This window comes from Brienomyrus brachyistius, chromosome 1, assembly GCF_023856365.1.
Source record: "Brienomyrus brachyistius isolate T26 chromosome 1, BBRACH_0.4, whole genome shotgun sequence".
In the NCBI taxonomy this organism is placed as follows: domain Eukaryota; kingdom Metazoa; phylum Chordata; class Actinopteri; order Osteoglossiformes; family Mormyridae; genus Brienomyrus; species Brienomyrus brachyistius.
The window spans coordinates 7,194,366-7,222,320 of NC_064533.1; the positions used below are offsets into that span (position 1 = coordinate 7,194,366).

The 27,955-nt window shown below is 45.7% G+C and overlaps 1 protein-coding gene across 1 annotated transcript in view; it reads left to right on the plus strand.

Annotated features, from left to right (window-relative positions):
• Positions 1-6,782: 6,782 nt before the first annotated feature.
• The window catches only part of shank3a (SH3 and multiple ankyrin repeat domains 3a), a 203,219-nt gene continuing 182,046 nt past the window's right edge, over positions 6,783-27,955 (plus strand). The window contains exon 1 of the mRNA XM_049006201.1: positions 6,783-6,966. The gene's annotated coding sequence lies outside the window, so the exon portion shown is untranslated. The remainder of the gene's footprint in view (positions 6,967-27,955) is intronic.

Genomic DNA, 27,955 nt, shown 5'->3' on the forward strand with positions numbered 1-27,955 from the left:
CTGAATTACGTGAAAGATACCAGCCATGGTTTAACGGCGTAATTGTTTTTTCTTTTTAGTGCGACATTTGACTGATCATTTAGCTACTTTTGTCTAGTTTCATTTTTACTTTGCTGCCCAGAAAACCTTTTAACATATTGATTAGATTGCACGCTGACCTAAAGTCGGTTGACGTCTTTTCAGTCGTGAAAGTGTTCTGAGACAAGGTCCAGAGAGACGACTCGTTTAGGCTGCAGTCCGTCTGGGTTCTGACTCATGCGTAGTGAGACTCAGCACTGCTGCCAGTCCAGCCACATTAGCACATTAGCGATTAGCCTTATTTTCCAGCTATTTTCCAAAAGTGTGTGACTGCCACCCGTCCTGCCACGCTTTCATGCTTCTCATCAGTTGTTTACTCGGCTGTCCTGCATTTTATTTCAATGCTCTGATAGAGCAAATGGACTGGATGGATCCTGAAATTTTTGGACCTGTTTACAAGCTTTGCCACCGCAAAGTGCTAAGCATTTAGCTAATGGCTGGTCCTGATGTCTCGCTGTCAGTCTTCCGCTTTTTCTAGTGTATCCATGATCTTGGTTTTCAGGGTGCAGTGTACTTTAAACCACGCCAGGTCTTATCGGTCCTTCACATTTTTACCGTACTACAGCCCTTTCTACAGCCCTACTTTTGATGTGCATCCTAGAGCAGTAGGACAGTGTATAGTGTAGTAGGTCAGTGTCTCAAACAGTAAATGCCTACTTGTTTTTATCCCTGCTGGAGTCCAGCTGTAATACATCAAAATAATCAAAATGCAAAATAATCCATCAATCCATCCATTTTCCAAACCGCTTATCCTTCTGGGTCGTGGGGAGTCCGGAGCCTATCCCGGAAGCAATGGGCACGAGGCAGGGAACAACCCAGGATGGGGGGCCAGCCCATCTGCACAATAATCGATATTCTGATTTCAAATGCAATGGAACAATGGAAGCAGTTAACAGAACAATAGAGGCACAGTCTCTGCACTGGTTACAAAACAAACAGCGAAATGACGTTTACAGCCTTATTTAGTCACGTTCATTCATGGAGGATTTGAATGTTGTGAGATGGCGCTAAATGGATGAGGAATTCATTTGCTGTGCATCTCCAAAGTAAACTGAAGAAATGCACGAGCACCACCTCTTAGCCAACGCCAAAAGTCATCGAGTCCCTGTATCCATGACACGTCGCAGGGCCCGGCTGGCCCACGACGCTTCTCCGTGTCTGACTTTAATTCAGCTCTTTGCGGGTTTCTAAACCATCCGCTGTCACTCTCCGTTAATCGCTGCCTATTCAAGGCCGGGCTCTCGCTGATCTTTGTTTTGATTTTCCGCAAAGAAAATCAGCCTAATCAACAGAAGAGGCAGTTTCTGTTTTGCATAATTTTTTAGTGCTATTAGTTTATACTTGACGCTAATGTTTCGAGTGTAATTGCAACAACATTCAGATGTCCCGTTTTTTGCCGATCTCTCAGTAATTGTCTTGTGAATTCTGTCTGGTAAAGCTAAGATATTACTTGGGGGGGGTGCATCTTCCTGTTAAAATTTCAGGGAGTAAAAAAAACTTTTGAGACTGATACCTGGCATTTCAATACCCACCCTTTCTGCCCCCCCCCCCCCCCACTTCGTAGTTTTGGATTTTGCTCGTCTAGACAATCACCTCACTTTTGCAGTAAGAATTTTGTTGCACTTCTGCAGAGAGATCAGCCAGATGTGTTTTCCCCCAAGGACACTTTTGATATCTGGCTTGGGATTAAACCCAGAAGGATTTGAAGAGGGAACACAACTGTGAGAACATAATGGTTCGCTTTGTACATGAACATGGATTAATTCAACTTTGTGTCACTTCTGTGTTAACCTTGACAGAGCCGACAAGAAGTATTGTACATGTATATGGGGGAATTATTTAATTTTTAATTCAGGCAGCTAACTTTCTGCTTTTGAGGGTCATCAAAGTGCACAGTTGTCTGGCAGGAGGTGGGCCAACCCCAAAACACTGTGGCTGTTGGAACAAGCTTATTTGAACCAATTTTCAGCTCCACTGGGAGGCAGAGAAAGCCAAAGGTCCTACACTGACTGTTAAACATTATGTTGTGTGTTATTTATTTGACCTTATTTACACTGACTGTTTTTGACTGGAGTGTGACTTATACATTAATGTGAAATTCATCGAGTCGCCTGCGAGCCCTTCTGTAAGAATTAAAAGCGTCCCACAGTTTTCAGCTGCACTGGAGCAATTAAACGGGGCATCAGTCTTGTTTGGTGGGGGGAAGAGATCGATATTTGCTGAAATGGCTGAAATGGAATTTGCGGTAGGTGGTTTTTATAATAAGGCAAACTGGCTTCAGCCCAGTTGATTGAAGGCCTGCATTCGCACGTCCGTCTGGCCCTGTTAGACTGGATCTGCGAGCGCCATTGTCCCTCTTCAATTATCCGAACATCACTCTGAAGCTGGTCCTTCACTAAATTATTAATTCTCCATCCTTTTTCCTTCCGAACAAAGAGAAAGTGTGACTTGGGTCTTTTGTCAAACCACCACCAACCCCACTCCTCCACCCCCCCCCCAGGCCACCCCATGCAACTTGGCATGTATGCAACACGAGCAAACAGCTGGCTAGATACAATGACTCCCCCACACACATGTAGATGCTCCTTCCGGAGACATGCCGACCATTCCATCTCCAGGACTGGGGCTTTGCAGATGAGGATATTCAGATCTGAGGCTCGGAGCTCTGGACAGCTACTTCAGGCTGTTCCAGAAAGCTGATGCCGTGAAGCTCAGCTCTTCATCACGAGACCGTGTCTGTCTGTCGTGGTTAGGAGACGCGCGTTTCTGGGCCGGAGAGGCCGTGCAGGCCCTCGAGCACGAGGCCCTCTAGCTGTGTGGGCGGACGCCTCGCCGGCACGGCGCAGATGGTCTCGTCCTGAAACTTTCAAGCAGAAACCACCGTAAAGCTGTGTTCGCAAGCCGGGCTGTGCAACGCTCCGACGCCAACCCCCGTCTCTAGCCATGCGTAACCCTGTATGACACAGCCGACCCAACAGCTCGATATTTCAGGCTTGCTGGTAACTCGCAAGCTTGAATGAGGTCAAACTCCAGGGTGACACTGTTTGGGGGGCCAACAAGGGATGGGGGGGCGGGATAGGGTTCAGGTGGCAGGTGTGGTTGTCCTGGTGGCCCGTTTGAAGTAATTTTGCCCCGGGCTCACGAATTACACATGGGGAGCCTGGCAGTCAGGGGCACTGTAGGGGCACCCGGGCAGATTCAGGGGGCAGAGAACTTTACAGAGGCCCTTGAATAAATAAATGAGGGGGGGGGGGGTGAAATTTTGTCAGGAAGCCCAGACAGGGCAGCCGCATTTTGAGCCCTAGGAAAGCTTATCGTATAGCGCCCCCCCCCAGACCAGTCCAATTACATGTCAGGTCCCTGTCATTCAGGGAGCCTTGGAATCGCCCTAATTCCCATGGCCCCCCCACTCCTTTATGGTGAACCTCACTCAGCCCATTTCCAGCTACGTCGCTGCCTCCACTCATTGTACCTGTACAGTTCAACCATTTTATTAATAATAAATGCATTCTGTCTGGCCCTTAACTCTTCCCTAATATATCTGTTTTTTGCCCTTATGTTAATTTCCAGACGCGGGGTGCGAAACACGACCTTGAAACTCAGCGGGTCAGAAAGGCAGATTCATGCTCTGGTTGCATAATGGTTTCTGGGCCCTCTTGCTAAGCGGCGTGTTTGTACTGGGATGGATTCCCTGGCCTACAGAGCGACTCCTCTCATCCCACCGAGCCGCCACACAAAGGCTCCACTCTCTCTACCTGTCCTATTTCTGTAGTCAAATAACAGGACAATGGCGCATGAAATCGAGGCGTTGTTCCAGAAACCGGATGACATGCAGTCGGGTCTAGACGCCCAGGTGCTCTAAGGAGTCCTTCCTCTCTCCTTTGTAAGCAGAGCGCACCCCGGTGGTGGCGAGAGCAGCAAGTCACGCCTGCCTTTTCGCTATTACTGTGCCGTTGAGTCATGCGTGCTGCTGGGAGCTGTGGGAGGGTTTTGCCCGTACATCTCCTCCTGTATATTTAGCTCTGATTCCTGCAAGTATTATAAGCAACCTGCAGATGTGGCTCTTCGGTTTGCCCTAGTCGTTTCAGATTGTCTCGCTTGTTGTGACATTTATGCAGATCCACCGCTGCGTACGGAACCATGCTTTTGCTGGTGGCTTTCCGTCTGAACGTTATTTATTTATACGCTATCGACGATATTACTTTGTCTTTGCGCCAATTTAAACGGAAATAGTGCAGAATTGTCAACTATTAGGAAAAATGGCTCCCGCCTGCCCAGGCAAAAATGATCCACTGGAACCCAGACAGGCCAGGGATTGTACTTTGGTTTGTACTAATGATGGCAATGGCTGATCATGGTTGAGCATGCGTTTGACTCGGTTTTTGTACAGATGATGAAAGGATGGACACTAGATACAGCTGCCCCCCCCCCAGCCACCCAGAGAGCTGTTACGCTGAATCTCATCCTTTCTGTAGTACTAGACTGATCTCCTGGGGAATCACAATGGCCCATTGTTGTCTATTGTTAATTCTGTCCAGAGAATTCGCTGTCACCACCACAGAAACACCTCATTGTAAACCATTGTAAATCAGTACTTTAACTGCTTAGGGATGCATTCCTTTTCCCTAAACTCCAGTCAAATGCAGAGTGTATGTCTGAGAAGCAGGGGCGCCCCAATCTGACTCAGGGCTTTGACCTAATTCGCACAGTAATATACCTGTACCTTGTTTCTTGGCTGAAACAAGATGCACACAAATGCAAACTCTGCACACGGAGTGGGTTTGGGATTTGAACCCATGTCTTGCTACCCATGCAGGCTTAGAAGTGACTCCACGACTTGGGCAGGTTTTCATGTGGCTGGGGGGCGGTGGCTGGTCTTTAGCCTTAAACTTGCATGTCACTGATTGTACTATGCATCCATACACACCTTAACACACCTGCTTTGTGTGTGATTACTTTGCCTGGTGTATGATTGCGCATTTTTGTACTCTGGGGACCTTCAGACGCAGCGTTTCAAAGAGGTGGGCGTTTCATTTACAGTCTGAGTGCCAACGCAGTCCCTCCGCTGGTCAGAAGCCCCGTGCGCAGACGGCAACATTCATGTGGTCGGGTGGGTGGGCAGGCCGCAGGCGTCTGGCCTTTCAGACCCGGTGCTGCTGGAACATCACGTGCGGAATTACAGCACAGGTGCTCATTTCAGAGACCTTTCTCTCCCTTTATAATTTCTCCTCCTCCTCTTGCTCCTAAATCCGTGCCGCCGACTCAAACGTGGGCGCTGCCAAAGACGACAGCATGACCGCTCTCCTCTCGGCTTGGTGGCATCTGTCACGCGAACGCTCTCCGCTCTCTCGCTCCGTTCCGGCCTCTCAGGTGAGGCCCACCCCCAAAGGGCTCTCCGCCCCTCAAAGTCCAGGTAAATCTGAAAAACGCCCAGATGTTTTTACTCCAGTCCTGTGCTGCTGCTTACTGGTGTGGATGGAGCTTTGCAAGTGCCCTGAGTTTCAGAAAGCCTAAATAATTTAGCTAATTTTTCAAAGGACTTTGACAGAACCATCCATCCATCCATTTTCCAAACAGCTTGTCCTACTGGATCGCGGGGGGTCCGGAGCCTATCCCGGAAGCTATGGGCACGAGGCAGGGAACAAGCCAGCCCATCACACTCACAAGCACCATTCACTCACACGTGCAATTTAGCAACTCCAATTAGCCTCAGCATGTCTTTGGACTGTGGGGGGAAACCCCACGACGACATGGGGAGAACATGCAAACTCCACACACATATGATCCAGGCGGAGACTCAAACCCGGGTCCCAGAGGTGTGAGGCAACAGTGCTACCCACTGCACCACCATGCCGCCCCCCAATGGAACCAAGACCTTAATTATATACTTCTGCTGATTACATAATTAAGTGGACTAATGTCAGGACACCTCAGATCCTTGTTCTGAAACCTGGAAACCAGTCCTCCAAATATTACAAGCTTAGCTCCCCCAGGACAATTTAACTCCCCATGGGTATCGTCGCATTCTTTATTCCGGCTGTGTGAGGATGGCTTGTGTCCATCCCTGTCAGCGATACATCAAACAAACAAACACAGTGTCACCTGCAAGTGGGAATGCATTGCCCTGACTGCTACCCTCCCCCCACTCCCGCTGCCAGCATCGCTGTATAGCTTATCATGCAGTCCGACGTCCATCAGCCTGTGAGAGTGACTGAAGCTCAGAGGTATGGTGCTGAAAATGCAGTGTGTTTGCCAAGATAGTCAAGTAGTAGACTGGCATTTAGGGTGCGAATGGGACAAATGGCACCTTAATAATTGATGTCGTCAACCTCTCCTATCATAAGAGCAAGATAGTGGTGTCAGTGCTCTGCTTTTCCTTATTATAAAGGCTACCTTTCGTCATGGGTCAGGTCCCTGCACTGGACACCTCCGATCCCTTCCCGCTTAGGTCATACCCCGGCCCCCAGAGAGGGGTGAGCGAGCGCCGGGCTCGTCCCAGAAGCAGCAGGCATGTTCCGGCGCTCGTAGGCGGAGATCCTGGCTCGTGTGGGACACCGGGCCCAGCCCACGCCCTCCCCCGGGCGGCTCGGTGCTGAAACCAAGACCCTCCCAGCAGTGCGCGGCTCCGCTCAGATGGCCAGGTACTGTTTCACGTGGCAGCGGGGCGGATCATCTTTCCGCGACTCGGCTAGACGCGATCACGGACTGGAGGGGGGGGGGGGATCCCTTGCCGTCAGGCCGACTCCCCAGGGAGAAGCTCACCGCCGTCTGCAAGCCGGCTCCTGGCTGACGACCCCTTTCGGTGAAGTGCAAACGTTAAATCCTGTGGACGCTGAACACGTGTTTGGGATTAACATCGCCGGCCCCCCAAAGTGCGTTACGCTCCAGGTAAGCACCTTCTTGGTGTTGTAGTCACTATAACTTTCATTCATAACTTATGCTCTTTATTACTTTTGCATGCATACTTACAAAAAACATGGTTAAAGGAGACAAAAATGCGTTAATAATATGTATGAAATAGTTACTTAAAATCCAAACAAGACGCCTAACATCCTTGATGTTCGTGAGACGCTGTATTTCCGGAACCTCTCATCTTTGACATATTTTGTTACCTGTTTTATTTTAAAAAGGCCCCAAATTAGCAATGTAATAATTAGCTGTAAGCAGCCAGTTATGGGGAGGAAGAGTACAGTTAAGTTTCAGGTCTCTGTCTGAATAGCGTGTTGAATGCAGTCTATGAACCACGACATTGAACACTGCCAGTAATTCCCTGCTACACGAAGCTGCATTGTGGAGATATTATACCAAGACCAGGATTCTTCTGCATTGCACAGGTGGTAGATCATCTGTGATTTAGTCATTCAAAAGGTGTAACCAACCCCGGAATCGTATCTGCCCAAATAATCGTTATAAAACTATACAGTAGATGTACCCCATTTGGAACTTTGTCGATTTTCATGTTGGGTCCACAGGTGAATGTAAAACTCCATAATGAATTTAGGATAAAGGGATTCGGTTCCACTGCTTCCCTTTTAAAGGGCCGGATCGCTTTCTGTGCGACTCAGAGGTTCGTTCCCGTGAAAGTGGGTCAGCGCCAGATTGGTGCGCTCATTACTAGGCGGCGTATGTTTGCACAAATTCCTTTCGTAATGAGAAACTCTGACCTTGCGATAAACCCGCACCAAAGAAATTGTCTTTCTAGGCTAGAGGACAATTTAAGCAATGATTACTTTTTTTCCAGAGAACTGATCTATTACGGAATAAGTACTGTCATCACAGGGTTGCGCCTCAGAATCATGGAACGCTCGGGGTGGGGGGGAGTTATCGTCGCCTGTCTGCGCTCTTCATTTTGTCTGAAACCCTCCAAACCCTAAACATAAATATGCAAACTGTCATTTTTCTCATTCTTCTGGTTCCTCTTTGTGTTTGAGCTGTGATAAAAGCATCCAAACAGATAGCTGTCTTGTCATTTTCCCAGGTATTGTGTTACTGGTTAATATTTTATACAGGACCTGTAGGGCAAGATTTTCCAGGTGGTAAAAGATTTTGCGGAGGATATCTGAAGTGCGCCGAACTGACTCACCCTGTAGGTGGCGATCTTGAGTCATGTGTCAGCTGCTCTAGGTCGCTGATTGCGTTGCTTTATGGGTACATCAGAGTACTGGGCGTGCTCAGTGAGGAGCAGGGGATAGGCAGTGCTGAGTAGCTGTGTATGTATGCACCTTCATCCCAGGTGCAGCATCTTATATATGCAAAAAGAACCAAGAGTCTTTTTCGATTCACCCTGCACTGAATGTGTTGAGATTTCAAGGCTGAATTGCAGTGGAGGTCGACTTGTTGCACAGACCATTAAGACTCATGGCCTATATTTGGAGCTAGAAATCAGTAGATAAAGTAGGTCTCCATCTGACATTAACCTTTGACTGCGGACGTTCCCACCTTCTTCCTCTGCCTCGTACAGCACTTGCATTCTGGAACTCTCTTTTCTCTCACCCATTAAATGGATAAAACAGAGCTCAAGCCCCCCACATTAAGATCTCGACAGTCCCCGCTAAAGCTCTCATATTAGGGTCATGACTCCCACAAGGCTGCGATGGACTGGCCCCCCATCCTGGGTTGTTCCCTGCCTCGTGCCCATTGCTTCCGGGATAGGCTCCGGACCCCCCCGCGACCCAGTAGGATAAACGGTTTGGAAAATGGATGGATGGACGGACTCCCACAAGGCCAACCTCCAGGGGGAAAACGGTACATTTCTGTTCAAGGAGCCCCTCTGAAATCCACCCTCGCACTTGAGCCAGGAAATGATCAAAGCCTGGACATCTGCTCTATTGACTAATGGCTAAACCGGCATGATCCTACAGTCCAGCTGTCTTGCTAAACGTCCTTTGCATCCCAATTGGTGAAGCACTAGGCTGTTTTGGAGGGTTATCAGCTGAGAAAAACACACCAGCACCTTGATAAATGTTGCTTGTTACTTTTCTCAATAAATATCAATGTATTCCACATATAACAAGCTACAAATACTTCTACTTGGAGTTCGGACATCATCAGTCCCACCAACTTCCAGATCCAAGTCGACTGCGAAGGCCTCCTGATATCGTGGGAAAAGTTGTGAGACTGATGAACATAAGATCTGTGAGATCACCTTCTCGCTCGCTTCACACATTAGGAGGTACCATGTTGCTGAGGCCTGAATTTGAAGAGAGGTTACCGGTCGTAGTGGTGCAGTGGCTGCTGGGTGTTTAGGGAGAATTAATCACATCGTGGAGCCCAAAATAGGTGTTAGATGTGCCTCTGTTTGAAACTCACAGGCTTTCGTTGATGCGTATCTTGCAGTGATAGATGATAGACGTCTCTCCAGAAGATGCTTCTCTACGAATATTTCCAATCAGAAATGTGCTGTTCATTGTAAAGACTCATTTCATTCAGGTTTATGGAGCAGTAATCATCACATGGATGGATGGATGAATGAACTAACATGTGCCTGTGTTGAACCTACCGAAAGCCACATTTATTTTCGAATGCTGGAGTAAGCATGTGGAAAATGGTTTAGATTGAGTTTGAACGCCAAGATAACTTTGCTTCATTTCATCTGCCTGTCACTTACTCTGTGTCCACAAACAGAGGAGCAGCCGTCGATATCAGAGCAGCTGCGATGAAACAGCGGTAACATTCCAGAAACCCCGTGGCCTTCGCAAGCTGACACTGCACGGTGGAGAACCTTCTCGTTACCATAGCGATGATGCCTTGAGTAACAATGATGCAGTTTTTTTTGAATCCTTAAAAGGCCGTTTTGACACTTCATCTGAAAAATGTAACACTCAGCCAGAGTATCCACAGCGTATCCTGTGCTCTTGCGTAACGGCGGTTCCCCTCCTCCAGCCGCGAGGCCTGTCTTTCTGAGGCTTCGGTATTCTGATGATATACTGCTATACTGTGTATGGGATGATGATGATAAAAGATAACATGCGTCCATCACACGAAACCTGGAATCCTGCGGCCAAGTGTGTCGCTAGTCTTACGTTAACAGCTAGTCCTGAGTGTGTTATCGGCGCACAGTCGCGAATAACGACAGCACAGCCAGAGTGACAGGTCCGCTAATAGTTCTAATAGTGGATTTCTCCTGGCATATTATGGTCTGGCGTGTGGGCTGGCGTGTGTAGGCGTCCTGGGCACTCCGATGTGTCGTCTAACACAGTCGCTGCTCCTTGGTGTGACTGTGTTCCTTTCTCGTCGGGGGGGGGGTTGTTTTAAAACGTCTGACTGTAAAGCTAGCCATCAAGTCAGCTAAGGTGATTCCGAGCGACATCCCAGAACATTTCAGCACCTCACAGATGGTGCATGCGTGTCGATACGGTGCAGTTTAACTTCAAACCAATGGGCTATTAAATCTTTACTGCTTCCGCACACTCTTTATGTATATACATATTATTCTGTTTCATAGAAAAAGTGATTGTGGCGTACCGTGCTTAATAATAAATCCCTTAATAAATATTGCATGGTGATTCAGTGAGAGTATCGTTTCCTTGACGACATGTAATGTACTCCCTGTACTTTTTAATCAGCCAGACAGTAAAACTGTAATGGTAATTCTGAACATCTTCCACACTATGGAGTATTTCGAGAGACAATGTACTTGTTAGCATCTGTTTATTTTCCAGCCGCTAATCCTGGTCTGGCCCGGCCCAGGTGGCATAGGGCACGAGGCTGGGGTGCAGCCTGGATGGGGTGCAGGGAACATATGTTTAGTTTAACAGTACTGGCAATTTAGGGATGCCAATTAGCTAAACTGCATGAGACAGAATGAGACCCACATGACACGGGGAGAACGTGAAGACCCCTCAAAACCCTAATGTGAATGTGTGAGGTGGACAGTGTCACCCTGCTAGCTTGCGATTCATTTCGATCAATTTCAATTAATTTCAGCGCAACTTGTATTATTTAGAATTTCATAATTTGCTAACTGCTGTACAATGATGAATTATGATTTACAGGGAAAATCACAAAAATCAGTATCAACTAAATACATATTCAAAAGACCTAAAAATCACTCATGGGAGTTTTACTTGCACAATGAAAATGATTGGTTCAGAGCAATAACCAATGAGATTGTAGGGGAGGTGGGTCCAATCAACTGTTCCGCCACTACCTTCTCTGATCTGATTGGTTACCTCTCTAGACCAATGATGTTTCCTTCTGCCCTCAGAACATTTTTGTGTAAATAAAATGCCCATGAGCATAAATATCACTTCATACTCCTGGAAAGAGCATCTTCAAAAGACACAATGCACAGATGTTGCTGTCAACTGTATGTTTAAGAAACTTAATGGGAGTCAGTAGTCGAGGAAGAATGATCACAGTGTGATCTGGTGATCCAGCTGATGGGGATGGGGGCCCAAAACAGGGTCGACACAGCTGATTGGGTCAGCACACCAGATCGCACCAACATGTGTAACCGTTCTTGGTCCAGTTCATCAGTTAATGCAGGACCAGGTGGCCCAGCAAGGAGGCAGAGGAGTGCAGAAATCTCTAAATACATTTCCCTCGATGGATTTCTGTCAAAAGCAGCCCTGCGTGTGTGCGGTTTGGCCTCTGGGCCGCGGTAATTAAGGCCGTGAATCTGGCCTGTCATTACATGCCATGGTGCAGTGTAATGCTGCTGTTTTCGGATCTGCTCGATATCACATTACCAGTGTTTTGGTCTGGCCATGTGCGAAAGCCTCTCGTTTTAATGCTAGTCCTTTGTCTTTGCGGGGGCCACAGAAGCAGGGGGGGGTGGTGCCAGAGACGGGGCCGGCGGGGAGATTATTAACCAAACGGCAGCTAATTTCTTACAACCCTGACGCTAGAATGGCTGTCGCGCATAATTTATGGCTGAGAGTTAGAGTCTCCGGGCCGACGATGCTGATTGGCCGTAAGATAAGGGGAACTCGGGTCGTTCTTCTCCAGTTATTACCAGCTCCAGCTCAGAGCTCTAATTCTGAGAGCTTTTGTACTACATCTGGGGTGTTTAAACTCTCAAAAGAGATGGGATATGTAGTCCTGCTCCTTCCAGGCCAGCGGGCCTGTTGTCACTTCGCGTATCCGATCAAACCCGCGAACTAATCCAGTCTCCATGGCGAGGACACACCGCTGAGGTTCACAGCCACTAAAACGAAATGTGTGCGAATCTGCTCCTTCGGTAAACTGAGGCTTTGCGATGGACAGGAGGTGATTGCCCTTCTGAAGCAAATGCGCTATGAATAGAAGCGGCACTTCAGAGGGCAGCAGGGTGGAAGCTCTCAGGAAAAGTTACTCAATGGGAAATCGTCAGAGCATGTCTGCTTCCGGAACTTTTATTATGGTATAAAAATATATCATGGTTAAAACACACTGAGTGAGATGTACTGCAGGCTCACACCACCGGGTTAGCATGCTTTCCTGTGTTTGTGGTTCCTTCCACCAGATACTGCGGATTCCCCCCACAATGCAAAGCCATGCAGTCGGGTTAATTGGTGTCTCTAAATTGCCTGTACTATGTGATACTGTCTGCAATTGTGTGAGAGTGTGTGAGTGTGTGTTCCCACTCAAAAAGTCCTTTAAGGGCCCCCTCACCTTTCTTCAGAGGTTTTAAAAACTAAATTAATAGAGTAAGAAGATGTAGAACACAGTGCTTCAGCATCTCCGAAATAACGAATGTGTGACTGTCTGTGGCCAACAGGGGGTGCCCAAACCTCGAGGGCCCCCATGCAAACGCATGGATTGAGTGGTGGTACACACCGGCGCTGTGTGTGCTCTGCAAGGGACTGGCGTCCCCTGCCTCGTGCCCTCGGTTTCCCAGGATAGGCTCTGGGTTTCCCACATCCACGGATCGGATATGCATTCAAGGAAGACGGCTGAATTCTCCCAGTTAATATGGCAGCTCTTGCATTATGCGTAAGTTACATCTGCTCATACGGTAACGTGCACGTCGCCCCTTTAGAGCTGCGGCTTGTTGACCTTCCGGAATCACGGACATTTCAGCCAAACTGAAATTCTCCTCCAAAACAAGATGGGGGGGACTGGGCTCTGTGCATGTGGGGGGGGTGAGGAAAGTGCTCCTAATCAGGGGAGCTTGTTCATAGGCTTGATTCGTGATTAGACCTCTGCAGGGTTCCCACTCCATACGCCACAAACCCAAGCACAGAAATCCCCCCCCCCCCCCCCCCCAGCCCACCCACTCTCAATCCCGTTGAGTGAATTAACCGCCGTCGAGAGACGTGAAACAGCCACGGTAGCTTCCCACGGCAGCGGAGAGACCGTTACGGCTGGGTGCCGATGGAGACCCCGGCATTCACGCTGGAGAACCTTCCAGAAGGCAAAGGAAGCGAGGGACCGGAGTCCCTCATCACCCAGCACTCCGTACTCAAGGGCAGCGACATGATGTTGGCCCCCAGGAGGAGACAGAAGTACTAGGAAGGACACTACACAGACACTGGGAGACCTTTACACACACAGAGTTGGGGGGGGGGGAGGGGGGGGGCTAACAGCAGTGATGTGGGGCTAATCTCCAAGCCACTGTGCTGCTACAATAGCAGATTAATGTATAATATGAAACACAAAGTGCATCACCATTGACGGTACCTGGCACCAATGATTGAATGACACTGTGCTTTGTGCCGTTTAATTTATATGGAAATTGCAATAAATTCAACAACGTCCGACTCTGGGTTTCATTTATATTGCGATCATAGCCAAACGGGACGAGAATTGACAAAAATTTGACTTGCTCTCTTTCCTTCTCAATTGCTTCTCAATCTGACCATTTTTCTTGTCTTTTGCCTGTTTAGCTGTTTGTATTTGAGACGGCTCTCGTAATGACTTACATTTGCCTTTATGCATTTAACGATGTCATAATGACGGCATTCCAAATAAACCGTTCTGAATTAGTCTTAAAGGGACCCCAAATGAAACCGTGTATTCGGTGTTCCTGATTGGCTGGGAGCTGGGAGGGAGCAAAAACATGGACTGTCGGAGGGACCCCAAAAACTGAATAGAGAAACACTGGTGTAAACTAATCCAAACAGCTGGTGGGTTCCATAATCAGCAGGGGGGCGTTGGCGCGTGAGCACACTGCTGGAGACACTGGTTAAGGTGACTGTTCGGCGGGTGAAATCTGCTTCCCGACACACTGCACGAATTCCATCTTGGCCACCATCTCACCCGATTCTGCTGTCTCAGCAAGATCACTGTTTTTCTCTACTTCCTAGCAAGTGTCAAAAAACACAGCTTTGCTCCTCATCTGGCCGAATCCGAAACCCACTCCCTGCCAGGAGGGACCCCGTGTGTTTACCTCACCCCATCTCCCTCTCCAATCAGACAAGGAAACGCTCCTGCAATTGGTCGATTTCCCCCACTGGAATGGTCAAGCGAAGAAAAAAACACAGACAGACACACACAAAAAAGGGAGACGAGATCAGTCCCAGCCGAAGTAACGGTAGAGGCGGCGGTGCCATTAAGCGAATGATACGGCTAAGTGATTAATGCATTTGTGTATAACAGAGGGGAAGAACGACGCACAGTAATGGAACAAAATAACGACCAAGCCATTGACTGGGCGAAACGACTCCGTCAGTGTTGTGCTTTGATCAGGTTAATGAAGGATCTCTGAGTGTGTCCAACAGCTACCTAAGCAAGTGTCACAGACGTGTGCTTTCCAGCTGCCTTTGAATTCTAGCTGTTTATTTTTATTCATTCAGCTTTTTGCACATAATGGTTAAGCCAGCCAGCATTGTGGCCTAAAAGGTTTAAGGTTTTGAAAAGAATTTGTAATAAATAACAGATCTGAGTCCCCACTGGGAGGGTGGGGTGGATGGGCTGTTTTTCCAACCTGAATTGCTTCGGTAAATAACCGACTTTGTAAACACGGTTACGACGGTTTGAAATGTGTATGCTAGACAAATAGACTGGGTGATGTAAACTTTGGAAATGTTTTTTTTTTGCTTAAATGCACTCAAAAATATGCTTTCTTTTTCACGTTCCGGATTGCTGGGGTGAGGATGCTGGTATTAACATTGACAATGTCCCCCATCTCCACCTCCCCCTCCCCCATTGATTGTCAGTAAGGTGTCAAGCGTGATTGCAGAGCTCGGCTGTCTATCGACGCTGACATGTGGCGGAGCGGGAACGATGTCGCTGCTGTTTGTCCCGTCGTGAACATTGCGGCCTGACATTTCATTACGGGGAAGGACTGACAGGGTGACGACTACTTGCTTAGCTGGTCGCCTCATTCATGTCTGCATATAATTGATATTTCATGCTAACCGGTCGTGCTGAAATGTTTCAGTGCCCTAGAGAAGATAAATTCCGGAGCTGGCCCGTAGGGGGTGCCACACAGGTGACGGACTGACCAAACAATTAATTAATAGGCCTAATCCTGCCAATTCGTCGCAGCGGCTGAAGACATTCCTAAAAAGGGATATTTAGATCCGTATTAATTGAATGACTTCCAACAGCAGTCCGGAAGCATCCCTTAGCCACACGCACAGTGCTGAATTCCAGCCACGTGTGTTATGTATAACGGCACTTCCCGTTTTAATTAAAGTTATCGCACAGTTATCGCCGCTTGTGTTACTGCATAAGATAAAGATGAGATGTGGTAGGGGAGAATTTCGACGTGGCGACAGAGAAGTACCCCTGGCTCACGAGAGGCCGCTAATTTAATCACCTCTCTGCCGATTGTGGTGTAAAAATACACTCCTGCGTGTGCAGCGCTCCATTACACGGGCATTATAAATCTGAAATGTGTCTGCGCTGTTTAATGGCTGGGGGCGTCCCGCAGTTTCTCTCGGAGTGGCTTCAGCTGACCGTAACAAGATTTCTAAAAAGGAGTCGAGTAGGATTCGACCCCAATTTACAATATTGCATTTAGGTTATTCGCCCATCTTCTAGGATGTCTTCAAGCATGTAGTATCAAGTAAGTAAATAAAGATCCTTGAGAAATGCTCCCCCCTGAGGCAGAGTGAAATCACCTTGCCAAGTCAGCACCCCATCAGAAGGAGACGCCCTAGGCGGTCGCCTATGTGGCCTAATGGACTGTATTAGCAGAGGTTAGGGTGACCACCTAACACCTAGGACAGGGATGGTAAACTACCATTTCAATTAAAAAGACCTGGATTTCACTCTAGCATTTAGAATTCTTGCTCTGTGCTGATTGGTCAGTCTCCTATAATCATTCTTGCATCACTAATGTTAATGTGAAACGGCTGGATGAGTCTTACAATCAAGGAAACAACCCAGTCAAAGTACAAGAAGAATTGAACTAATTAGCCAAGCACTGGAGCCTTTCAGTTTTAAAGTAGTTTGTAAAACCTGAAGTAGCTCATAGAGTTCCCCTGACATGGATTAGGTGGTCTAGAGATAGGTAGTTCAGGTCTAGAGAGTTAAAGTCCAGACCAAGATTTTGTCTCAACCATCCAATTAGACACCATACTGAACTGGCTGGTTAAAACAAAATCCTGGTCTGGAATTTTACTCTCTGGACCTGAACCACCCATCTCTACTCATTGGTAAACCAGAGAAAAGTGATGAACCTCTATATTTCCCATTACCTTTGTTTAAAAGTGAATGTAGAGTTGGGTGTTTCCAAGCCTTCGTCTGTGCAGTGAAATGCTTTTCCCCACCTGCTACCAGGATGATGCTTGTAGGCAAATATGTAATACGCAGAAAAAGGTGGCATGAAATGCGTAAAGCGGTTTGTTAGCTATAGGAGACCCTGCTCAGTTTCATGCTCCCTGGTCGCCCAGAGGAGGATGGGGTCCCCTTCCGAGTCCAGGTTCCTCTCAAGGTTTCTTCCTGCTAGGGGGAGTTTTTCCTTGCCACTGTCGCCTCAGGCTTGCTTGGTGGGGTTCTGGTCAGTTAAATGTAAAGTGCTTTGTGACAATGCCTGTTGTTAAAAGCGCTATATAAATAAATTGAATTGAATTGAATTGAATTGCTCAGAATGTAGGGAATAATTCTTTAAAAGCTCATTTTGTTTGTTTGCTTGCAGCCTATTCGGGGTTTGAAATTGACTTCTTGAAATCCGAGTCAAGACGTTCGTGTCAGTTGTTCCTCTAATGACGCCCGAGGAGCTGAACATCTCCCATTTGAAAGTGGCTTGAAAGGACCAGATACGGAGACTGTATAAAGAATGAAGAATCACATGTCAGATCGCTGGTCATATTCATCCTTGATCATGTCTCTTTCTTTCGGCACTGAACAGCCGGGGGTGGGGGTGGGGGGTGTAAAATCCTCTGATATAGGATCTGACATTGAAAAGGTGCCAACGACTGATAACCTATGCTTAATCATCTCAGTTGAGATTTCTATCAGCAACATCACTGTAATGAGGTTTAAAATCTGTTTCAATTGATAATGCCTTGTCACTATCGTATTTCATGTTAAAGAAGCATGACATTATGTCACGTGTGACCTCTGTGGATGTGTGTATTTTGCCCTTATAGTAGGCAAGTGTTTCCCAATCTGATCCTCAGAGACCCGCAGATCCGTGTTTTCGTGTGGACTGTCTAGCAGGGAGCTGGGAGGGAGCGAAAACATGGACCGGCTGTCGGTCCCCTAGGATCGGATTGGGAAACACTGAAGTAGACGGTGCACTCCATGGCAACCTGTAATCGGTTTGTTTCTCCATCACAAAAAAAAGGTTCCATTAATCATTAATGCGTCATCTATGAATCTCATTATTTTATTGTATTTTTTCCTGGATGTCATGGATTTCCATTCAGTACCAATAGCATTTCATAGGACTGCCACCTGCTTTCTGATGAAAGTTAATCTCAGACGTCGACCAAGTTTCTTGAAGTAAATAAAATTACCGTCAGCCTTAATCTGTATTGCCTGTGCCGTATTGCCTTTTGATTATCTGCTAATAGACCCTTGAACGGATAAGCAAGGGGGCGAAATGGATGGATAGGATAGTAATGGAAATTTTTTACTGAGGAGATAAGAGTGTTTATTCTCCTTTAGGGTTGAAACAAGTGCTTCCTGAGGACTGCTCTTTATCTTTTAGAATTTTGAAGGACGCCTCACTCCTGAGCTAAAAGACAGACATGCCGACGTTACTGATGTGACCACGTGACCTGACAGAACCGTGCGCCGTATGATCTCTAGTGTCGGACCGTCGAGCCACCAGCCTGGCGTTTCCGCTCCCAGCTGTCCGTCTGCTGCGTGAGGCTCTGTCCTCTGAGCGCGCTCGAACCCGGAGCTACTGCTGCACGGCTCGAACGGCCAATCTGTTGTGTCCCGAGCCCCTGCTGGCCTCTTGTGTTCCGGAGACGAGTGTCGAGCCTGCCTTTGCATTTCATGAGACGCACCTGACGGGCCGTGGCCAACAACGGGAAGCAGGCAGGCGGCCTGCTTACAGCGAGGTGCAGGATCTGTTTGAGTCGCCCAGATCATCGAAAGGAGTCCAGTGCCACCCATCTGTGGTATGAGCCATAATCAAGACTCCTAAAAACCCTGATAGTCAATCCAGGGACACCGACAGGCAGTTCTGGCTCAGTGCCTTAGTCACATTGTGGCAGAAAATGTACACAATGAAGCAGAAATTAAAAAATAAACCCAATGTTATGCATTCAGTGCATCTTATTCATTTACATCTCTATTTTCTATGAAGGCGCAGCACCCCAGCTTAGTTAGACCGGTGCTGTATCTTTGATTGTCCCGTCGCATCTACAGGAAGCTTTGCATTCAGCTGCATGAATACACAGATTCAATCGCCTCCATCAGTCTTTCTCACTGCCTGTATTTTATATGCTGCTTCTTTCACACAGACGTAGATACAGTCTGCACATCCTGTACTTTCTGTGCCATTGACAACACGATCCTGCTAAATATGAATGCCAGAGGCAAGTTCCTCAAGCACCTCGAACATCCAGCAAGCAAAATGCGGGGTTATATGTAATAAGTATGTATTTCTATATGACTGTATAGCCAAAAATGAATGTCAGGAGAGGATTCAAACACATCATTTTACTAAACGGCTACTTGCCAGATAGCTATATGCCTGTTGTATAGTTACTTTTTTGGTAAATTTTGTTGCTCTTTAAGATAAGTTAGAAACTTATCTAATAATTCAAATCTAGGTATGAGACCTTTGGACCGAAACACCCTCCACTCACTAAGGATAATCTTTACCTTGTTTGATAAGTTTCAAATTCTTTTTTTCTGGTTATTAGTACAAGGAATTGTATTGTCCTGTGTCTGCGTGCCTGCACACTTTGGATGCCAGCACACTTTGGATGCCTGCACACTTTTGATGCCTGCACACTTTGGATGCCTGCACATTATGTCACGGTCAACTTTCCTCGACCGGCTGTGAGTTTAGCTGCAGACCGCTAATGCGGTTCTCCTGACCAAACTCCTGACCAAAACCCGTCTCATATTTACATGAGATATTCAAGTACAGTAGCTCCTAAAATGCATTAACACCCAAAAAACACATTAATGAATTATATGCACTTCGGGAGGGGGGAAGAAAGCCAGGGAAAATATTTTACAGTAAAGTCATTACATGCTTTCACACAACAACTCGGATTGACTCTTGGGCTTTTCAAGGTTTTGAACACAATTAGTATGTAATGGACTGAAGTGCACTGAAAAATTGCTGGGTGCTGCATGCAGAACATGACCACGTTCGGTCTCTTTTATGGGCTGCTGTGATGGGATGCTGTTGATTTGTAGTGGCAAATAAGCTTTACAGTAATAGCATAAAATAAGACTGATGTGTTGCATTCTATAAAATAACAAAAAATGCTCTCCTTCCATCATATTAAGGCATCTTCTGCGTTTATAACCCAAGGACGTTTATTTTGCATTATTTTATTTGGAAAAAACATTGTTTTTTGATGAAAATTATGTGCTACAAAAATGATAAAGGAATTATAAGTAGTTTTGCTGTAAAACGTACGTTTTTCTCTAGCTTGAAATAAATTTATATTGTTTTAAAAATTTCTATTTAAATTGTGAGCACGTGTCGATCGGGGAGGTTTAACATGCATACACTAGACCGTGAGACCAAGTCTATCCAATCGGGGCGTCAGACTTTCTCCATTGAGCAGTCACACAGGGTGATGACAGTATGTCTGCATGGACATACCTATTACATGGAAAGCACGTTGGTCTCGTCTCCAGGGACATGATCATCTTTGGCCAAAGTGATATTTCATTGCAGTGTCTCCATGAAAAGAGGAGATTTTCGCCACATGCTCTCTGTCCCGGAAAGGGTGCTAATATCAAGATATCAAGATCTATCAAGATATCCAGCACACCCGACCACCACCAGTGACGTCCCTGCATCCAGCTCGCCGTTCTGTTCTTCCGTGTATGACCCGCTGCCTTACCTCTGGTTGCCTGGCAATTGGAAGAAGACTCGGCTTCGGCATTGGCTTATCTTCCTTGCTCTCCTCTCTCTATTTGACTATCCCTGCCGGCCCCTGGAGGATGGGCTTCCCCTTTGAGTCTGGTCCCTCTCAAGGTTTCTTCCTTCTAGGGAGTTTTTCCTTGCCACTGTCGCCTATGGCTTACTCACTGGGGGCTTTGGGTGAGGATACTGTAAAGCGCTTTGAGACAATGTAATGTTGTGATAATGCGCTATATAAAAATAAATTTGTTGTTGTTGTTGCTAATTAAAAAGTCATCTCGTGTCTGTGCTGTGAGGAGATGGTGGGATGCTCACTGCCAGTTTGACTTGGCGGGGGGCTGGCTGTCCTGGGTCTATGTAACGCCCTCCAGTGACTCTGAATTCAACCGGAGCTACATCCGCGGCAACCCGCTCACACGCTCACAGCTACAGACTGCCATTCTTCAGGCATGACTCATCTTATTGGGTTTTGAATTTACATCAGTTTGTGAGCTTAATAAAAATAAATAAATAAATAAATAATAGCTTCTCTGCCGCCCCCTGGTGGAAGAGCATGTACAGGCCGCCAAGTCGGCACCCCATCAGAAGAGGGTGTCCCCCCAGCCGACAGGGAACATTCCAAGAACTTCAGCTAATGTTGTGTGAAGGTCTTCTCAAAGATGGCAAAGAACATTCTTACCGTGACATTACTGGAATGTTATTTCGACATTTTAATTTTTAACAAAGGTTCTGTCCGTTGTAGCACAATAACATTTTTTTCCTGAGCATACTTTTAATGCAACGTCGAAAAACATTGTTTTATAGTAAAATATAATTTTATAAAATACTATATGTGCATACAGGGAACACACCATTCAGCCTTGAACTTGCGACCTTTGGGATACAAAGCAACAGGGGTTCCTTCTGCCCTACCAGGCCATTCATGTGTTTCTATGTTACAGTATTACTCTTAGTTGCAGTAGTAGCTGAAGTAGTGGAACATTATTCTAGGAACATCAGGAATACTGGACACTTTGAACGTTTCCACACCTTAATCGTAACATTAGATAAACATTCCTACAACAAAAAAATTGTTAGCGGGGCTGACTGTACCTGCAGACGATACCATTCTGAGGAGCCCATCAGGGAATGACCAAAGACAATCGGTTCGGCCGCCATCATTGGGAGGGAATACGGATCCAGTCCGCTGGCTTAGCCCTGATGCAACATGGCCGCCTGGTGCATTTAGGTTATACAGATTACAGGGTGCCATGCGGTCATGCAGAATACACTAGTCAGGAAAGCCCGGTTTACACCAACACTCCAGGGACACTGGGTACAATGAATAGCAGTAAAAGGTGGCTCTGAACAAATGCCAGTACAAATATCTCAGTTCACTATGTATAAAGGCACTTTCCTTTATTAAGGGCTGTTTTACTTTTTTACAGAAAGATACCTTCACAAAACAAAAAACACTTACAGCTACACTAGGACAGTGTCCAACTAAGAGCTTACTCCACAACTGGGCAGATAATAGAAAACCCCAAACACACCTTTCTCCCAGGTAATTCATCATGCAGGACATTGCCAATTCACATTTCACAATTTGCTCTCAGTGGGAAAAGCTGTTCTCCAAGAAATTATGGAAACAAGCCACACAGCCTTCCAGTACTAAAGCTGCTCAAAGTCTCCTCTGCAGGAAATCACATTGCTTCTAACTTGATGTTTTTGCAGAACTCTGATCCAAAGATACTATGCAGCTCAAAGGACCTAAATTACATTCAGTGTTGCGTGTTGTCTGTTGTCAGATGTGAATTTTTGAGGGGATGCATGCTGGCATTCTGTGAAATCCAAGAATGCACTGCATCCTTGTTTTTATCCATCCGTCCATTGAACAACAGTATAGTTTCGTTTGGCCTGCTTTCCCTTAATCCACCATTTCTTTGCCGCGTATGAACTCAACGGCACGTAATGTGGCCCTTTCATGTAAGTAACCCAAAGTTTGTGCTTGAAAATGTATCATGACATTGATAATCCAGCATAAATCCATATTAATTGTTCATCGCTATACAAAGGAACTTTCCAGTTCAGAAAACTGGAGAAAAAAATTTGATTTTTGCTGGCGTTGGCACTGAATTTAGTGAACCAGGTTAAATGATATAATTTTAAGATTTACACAAACTCTGACTTGCTTTTATTGAATTATTACGTATGTTACACCTTATAGCCTTTTTAAAAATGCTGACCAATTAGTGAATTATCCTGTGAGATACGATATCTGGATTTTTTGACCCCTAATTCATATTAAAGCATGCTTTAAGCAGTTTCCTGAATGGTGTAGTATATCTGTCTGTTTCGACTCCACAATGACAGGCGCGCTGTCCCACACACATTAAATATTGATCTCTGCACTACGCTGCGTTTCCACTGAATTGTTCTCCAGCTCAAGGAGATTAGCAAGAATGCAGCACGTATAGAACAGAGGACCGGGTCAGATCCCAGGATTAAAACGGCAACATCAACCAGGGGCTTGCGGGGCTGAAAGGAACATATTGCTGAACATGCTGAGCATGACAAGTTTGTGACTGAGTTTAAAAATGAGTCTTTCAGCAGCCTTCATTCAGAAAATTTGCTATGGAATTTGTAAACATCCACCCATCTATGTAATATTAGTAAAGTGCTTTTTTTCTGACTTTTGTTACAGGGGATCATTGTTGATGTTTCTTAACTTTTGATTCTATTATCATCTGCATTACAAATGAAACGATCTCTGTATGTGTGTAAATTTAAGTCTACATGACCAGTGAATCAGAGTTTCATTTGGGGGGGGGGTGTTTTTGTGTTTATTCACCAAGGCTATTTGTGATGCAGTTCAGCAGTAAGAGTAGGGCTTGGTTGGCTTGGGGTTGGCTTGGGGTAAAACAGCAGTCTCATGTTATATAGGAAAAATGCTAAACTTTAGCCTTGAACCTGTTATGTACTCTCTAAGCAGGTTTCTGTGTCTCCATGGTAACGCAGAGGGCCACTGATAAAGAGCTCATTTTAAAGAATGGCCCCCACTGGCAATGCGATGAATGAGGCTCTGCCATGTAACCTTGAGCGGCTACGGGATAACTCTGACTGAGGCAGAGCCCCCGAAGTTGTCAGATCCAAAGCTGGGCCATCATGTGTCATTTGGTGGGAATGGAGTGTGTGGAAAGGGCTCCGCTGTGGATTCCTGGTTTGATTAAAGCTTAATACGTTTACCGAAGAGATGAAAAGGAATATTTCTATTGTATGAAAAATGTGCCATTCTTCTTACCTTCTTCCAGGCTTGGTAAGTCACAAGTTCCACTCATTACTTTTAAAAGCATTTTTATGTGTAGTACATTTATTTTTAAGTAAATAAAATGTATTGTTTATATTGCACAAAGTCACTTTATCTTAAACTTTCATCTTCAGACAACTTTAAATATAGTTCTTTATATATTTATTTATATATGTGTCTCTGGAGTAATCTGGTTCAAGCTGAGGCTTGAGACAGCTCCCTTGGTTATACATTTCCATTCTTAACCACTTTGCCATCTACTGGACACATCATGTAACTATTTATCAGTGAGCTACGTTAGGTAAGTGAAAGATGAACAAAACATTTGTACAATTATAAGAGACAAGATTACATCTTAGGTGATATTCTCAAAGAGTAGCTTCTTTGCAGAGCTGGTCCTTTCAGGCATAGTTATTAGAGATTACATCACATCAGACAAATCATTTCCTGCCAATAAAACTGCAGTCTCACTCTGCGAACCGGTTCCTGCTTTCGTCTGGAGGCGTTGCCCGGTCGGCTCTGTCATGTGTTAATCTTATATAGACTGTGGTTTGGTTTTGTTTGCTGCATTTTTAGACGTGTTAATCTGTCATTTTGGAAAGACTCTTCTATAGAAATTGGAGGCAAATATTCATTCATCCATTTTGCATAACCGCTTACCCAGTGCAAGATTACTGGGAACCTCGAGCCTGAACTTGGCAACACAAAGGACACCCAAGAGGTGTCATTTGTGCTGTAGGACACACATTTAGTCACACATTATGAACAGGAAGATGTAACGCACTCATTAAAAATTCTTAAACTTGTAATGCCTAGACCACATAGTCTCTTAATCTCCAAACAACATTAACCTACAGTCTCTAATCCTCCATCTCCAAATAGCATTAGCATATTTTTTAAAGATAATGTTTAGTAATACTTTTAGTCAAATAATCTGATGATTAAGCATTAAGTGGGTTTCATATTAAAATGGCACATAAAGTGAGATTTACCATAGCCTTTCCAGAGCCTTTGGACTAGACTAATGTGTATTTTTTGCCAGCCATCTGGACACATACTAGTAGGAATTACTCACTGTAGGCTCCCATTTAGCTCCATACAATATCGAAAATATGTGATAATAATGAAAAATGCTCCTTGTTCTTTGGGTAACATTGGGAACAAAATCTATGATGTCACATCCTGTTTTTAAAAGTACCTACTGACACACCTCTACATGGCTGACGTGTTTCTGCACTATATAGTCGACTGCTATGGTGTTTAGTTATAGTTTTTCCTTTGCTGCCATAGACCAGGCACGTAGACAGGTAGCAAATTTACAGGTTTGAAATCCCCCCCCTCCCATCTGGCAAAATCTACAGAGCGGAACTATCAGTAGGGCTGCCGGACAACCCAATGAAATTAATTTCTGCCTGCAGGCCAGATGCTCGTTGTTCATGTTCAGCTGTTTAAAAAAAACAGTTAAAATGACTATTTGGTTGTTTACTGCAAAGCTACATATGGCAGGATGCTAAATTTAAGCCGATATACATTAAGCTGCATTCCACCCTCCTAGCAGGCCTACGTTCCACTCTCCTAGCAGGCCTCATTATAAAGTTCTATAAATGTTTCACCTATGAAGTTCTGGTGCTTTTTCTTTGGCTTCAGACCCCAGGTTATATATGCAGAAGGCAAAGAGTGACCTTCCCCCCCCCAACCCCTCCCGCCGTTCATCAGATAAATCCAGGCCAGTGTTGCTGATTGGCAGTAACCTATACACCTGTCTTCTTAAGCCCAGCATAAACCGAGAAACAAGGCGTATTGATTTATTTTCCATTTCCTCCCGCCCAATGCTTGTTCCTCTCGGAGTCTTGTGGACTCTGTGGCTCCCTTCCAAATGTCAGGCAAGGGTAAACATTCCTTGAAGTGGGCACTATGCAAATAGCGTGACTTGAGTGAATGCCATTAAATGGATAAATGCGATCTTTGTGCGAAGTCCTCTTAGCAACAGCAGTGTCGTCGTGTGGGGAGAAGCTGGTGGCGACCTGAAAAGAGATGTATATCCACCCCCCCTCCCCCCAACACACCCCCCACTGCTGCTGGCCTCCCAGGGGATCGAGAACAAATCCCACTTTGAGTGCCTGACTGCAGAAAGCCTGGCATCCATAGTCAGAACTGCCATGGCTCTATTTAATTGCACCTCCAGGTTGAAGTTTTCTGCTGCTGGATTCTGTATCGGCAACTTTTTTTTTTTTTGCACAGATCCAGTGTGCTTGGATTGATTAGATCTCTCTGCTGTCGGGCTGCTTGGTGTGTGTACTGCCCCCTACAGGAAGCACGGGCTTCATAAACGTCACCGCTCGCCATGCAATCCTACATAGGTTTACCTTCAGTACATCTATGGACCTCAATAACCTCCATGACACAGCTTTCAAACTTCGGCAAAAGTACGTTTTTGTTTCTATATTGCGACATTTTATAGGTGGCTGGCAGTAAGATATTACTGCTTTTTTTTTATTTAATAATAGGGGAAATATTGTCATATCCAGTGATCCACTGGATTGTCAATAGCCAGTGATCCACCTGATGCACTATGCTGATTAAACTGATTATCTTTATCCCACTGAGGTCATGTACATAGCTCATACACGCATCTCCAGGATTAGCTACACCTTTGACCATTCAGGATGGTCTATTCCAATGCAGTCATTACACAATCATCCAAATCAGTATTTTTTCCAGACTAAGTCAGACTAAACCTGGGCTGATCACCCACAATGCTGGGTTTACATACTGTAGCATCTTGCAATTGTTTCTGACAATGGGGCTCAGAACAAGGGGCTGTTTTTAATTAATTTGTTTTGAACAATACGGTGAGCACATTCACCTCATTCCCCTTGTGTCAGTGGCTGTTGCCATTTTTATTTTTCCCTGACGGAAAAAACAAATCAGACGACGGAAGAACATTCAACTCCGCTCGAAACTATTCAGAATTTATGCAAAATGCCCCATTAACAATAAATGTCTTCCATTCACAATATTAAGAGCTTTAATTTTTTTTCCCGTTTCTGGGGAGAACTAATCTTTAATGAACTGATGGTCGATGGTCGACCTGACAGGCATGCAGATTGAATAACTATGTTTCTGTGCTCCTAACTGAGTATGACCTTGGGCCACGATGTTTCAGGTGGTATGTCTCTTGCCAAAGATATGTTGATATGTTCATGCTCCCTCTACTCCTGAGAACATCTCATAGGGTGAATGTACTTGAGGGCTGTTATGGAAATGCTGCTTGTTTGTGTGTGTGTGTGTGTGTGTGTGTGTGTGTGTGTGTGTGTGTGCGTGTGCGTGTGAGTGCACATGCATGTGACTTCCTAAAGATTTCTGGCTCCGGGTCAGCTTAAAGTAATTAGTGTAGCTTCATAACTCGACCGCATTTTGTGTCATTAAACGTTTACTTTTCTATGGGATTATCACTGCCAGTCTACGTTGGTGGCAGTGATCCAAAGGGCGAACACACCCATCCGGAAACTTCTGGCTTAGTGTCTGCTGTTAATCCAGATACTTGTATGAACAATCTGGTCCATGCAAGACAATTTTGGGGAATCCCTCCTGTACTGATCCGGAATATGAAAAATATATTTCTTTCTGTGCTTCTTTCGATGCTTCTCTGTGGTATTCTGTAATACTTGTGGTAGGTTTCACTTACATCCTTACTAAAATGTTATCTTGTTAAACACTTTGGGCATGTTTCTGCAATTTTGTAGGCTTAAAATAGTGAATGAAACCATTTCTGCATGAGTACTCCCTGTTACAATGATTAATATCACAGTGTGTCATGAGTACGTTAACACATTAACTAGCCTTTGCAGTGCCTAGCAAACATTAACTAACCTTTGTTAACAAGCAACTTATTAAGGGTGAGTCTGTCTATGGTTTAAGCTGGGCAGGGATGGACCCCATAATGACTGTCTCCACTTGAAACTGCATTTCTGCTTCCAAAATGTGTGTGAAATTGGTCTGGGTGCTGGGAGATCAAAGCCTGCATTGCCACACAGGCCGAGGGAAACAGGGTAGTTAGAGACACCCCCCCCCCCCCCCCGCCCCCCCAACCAGGGCCGCTACTGATAAAGTGGGTGAGGGGCAGGCAGATCAAAGCTTCTGTCTGAGGTTCTGCTGATGGTCACTCAGGGTTTCAGATACGCAGACTCACTATTGGGACTGTCCCACGATTC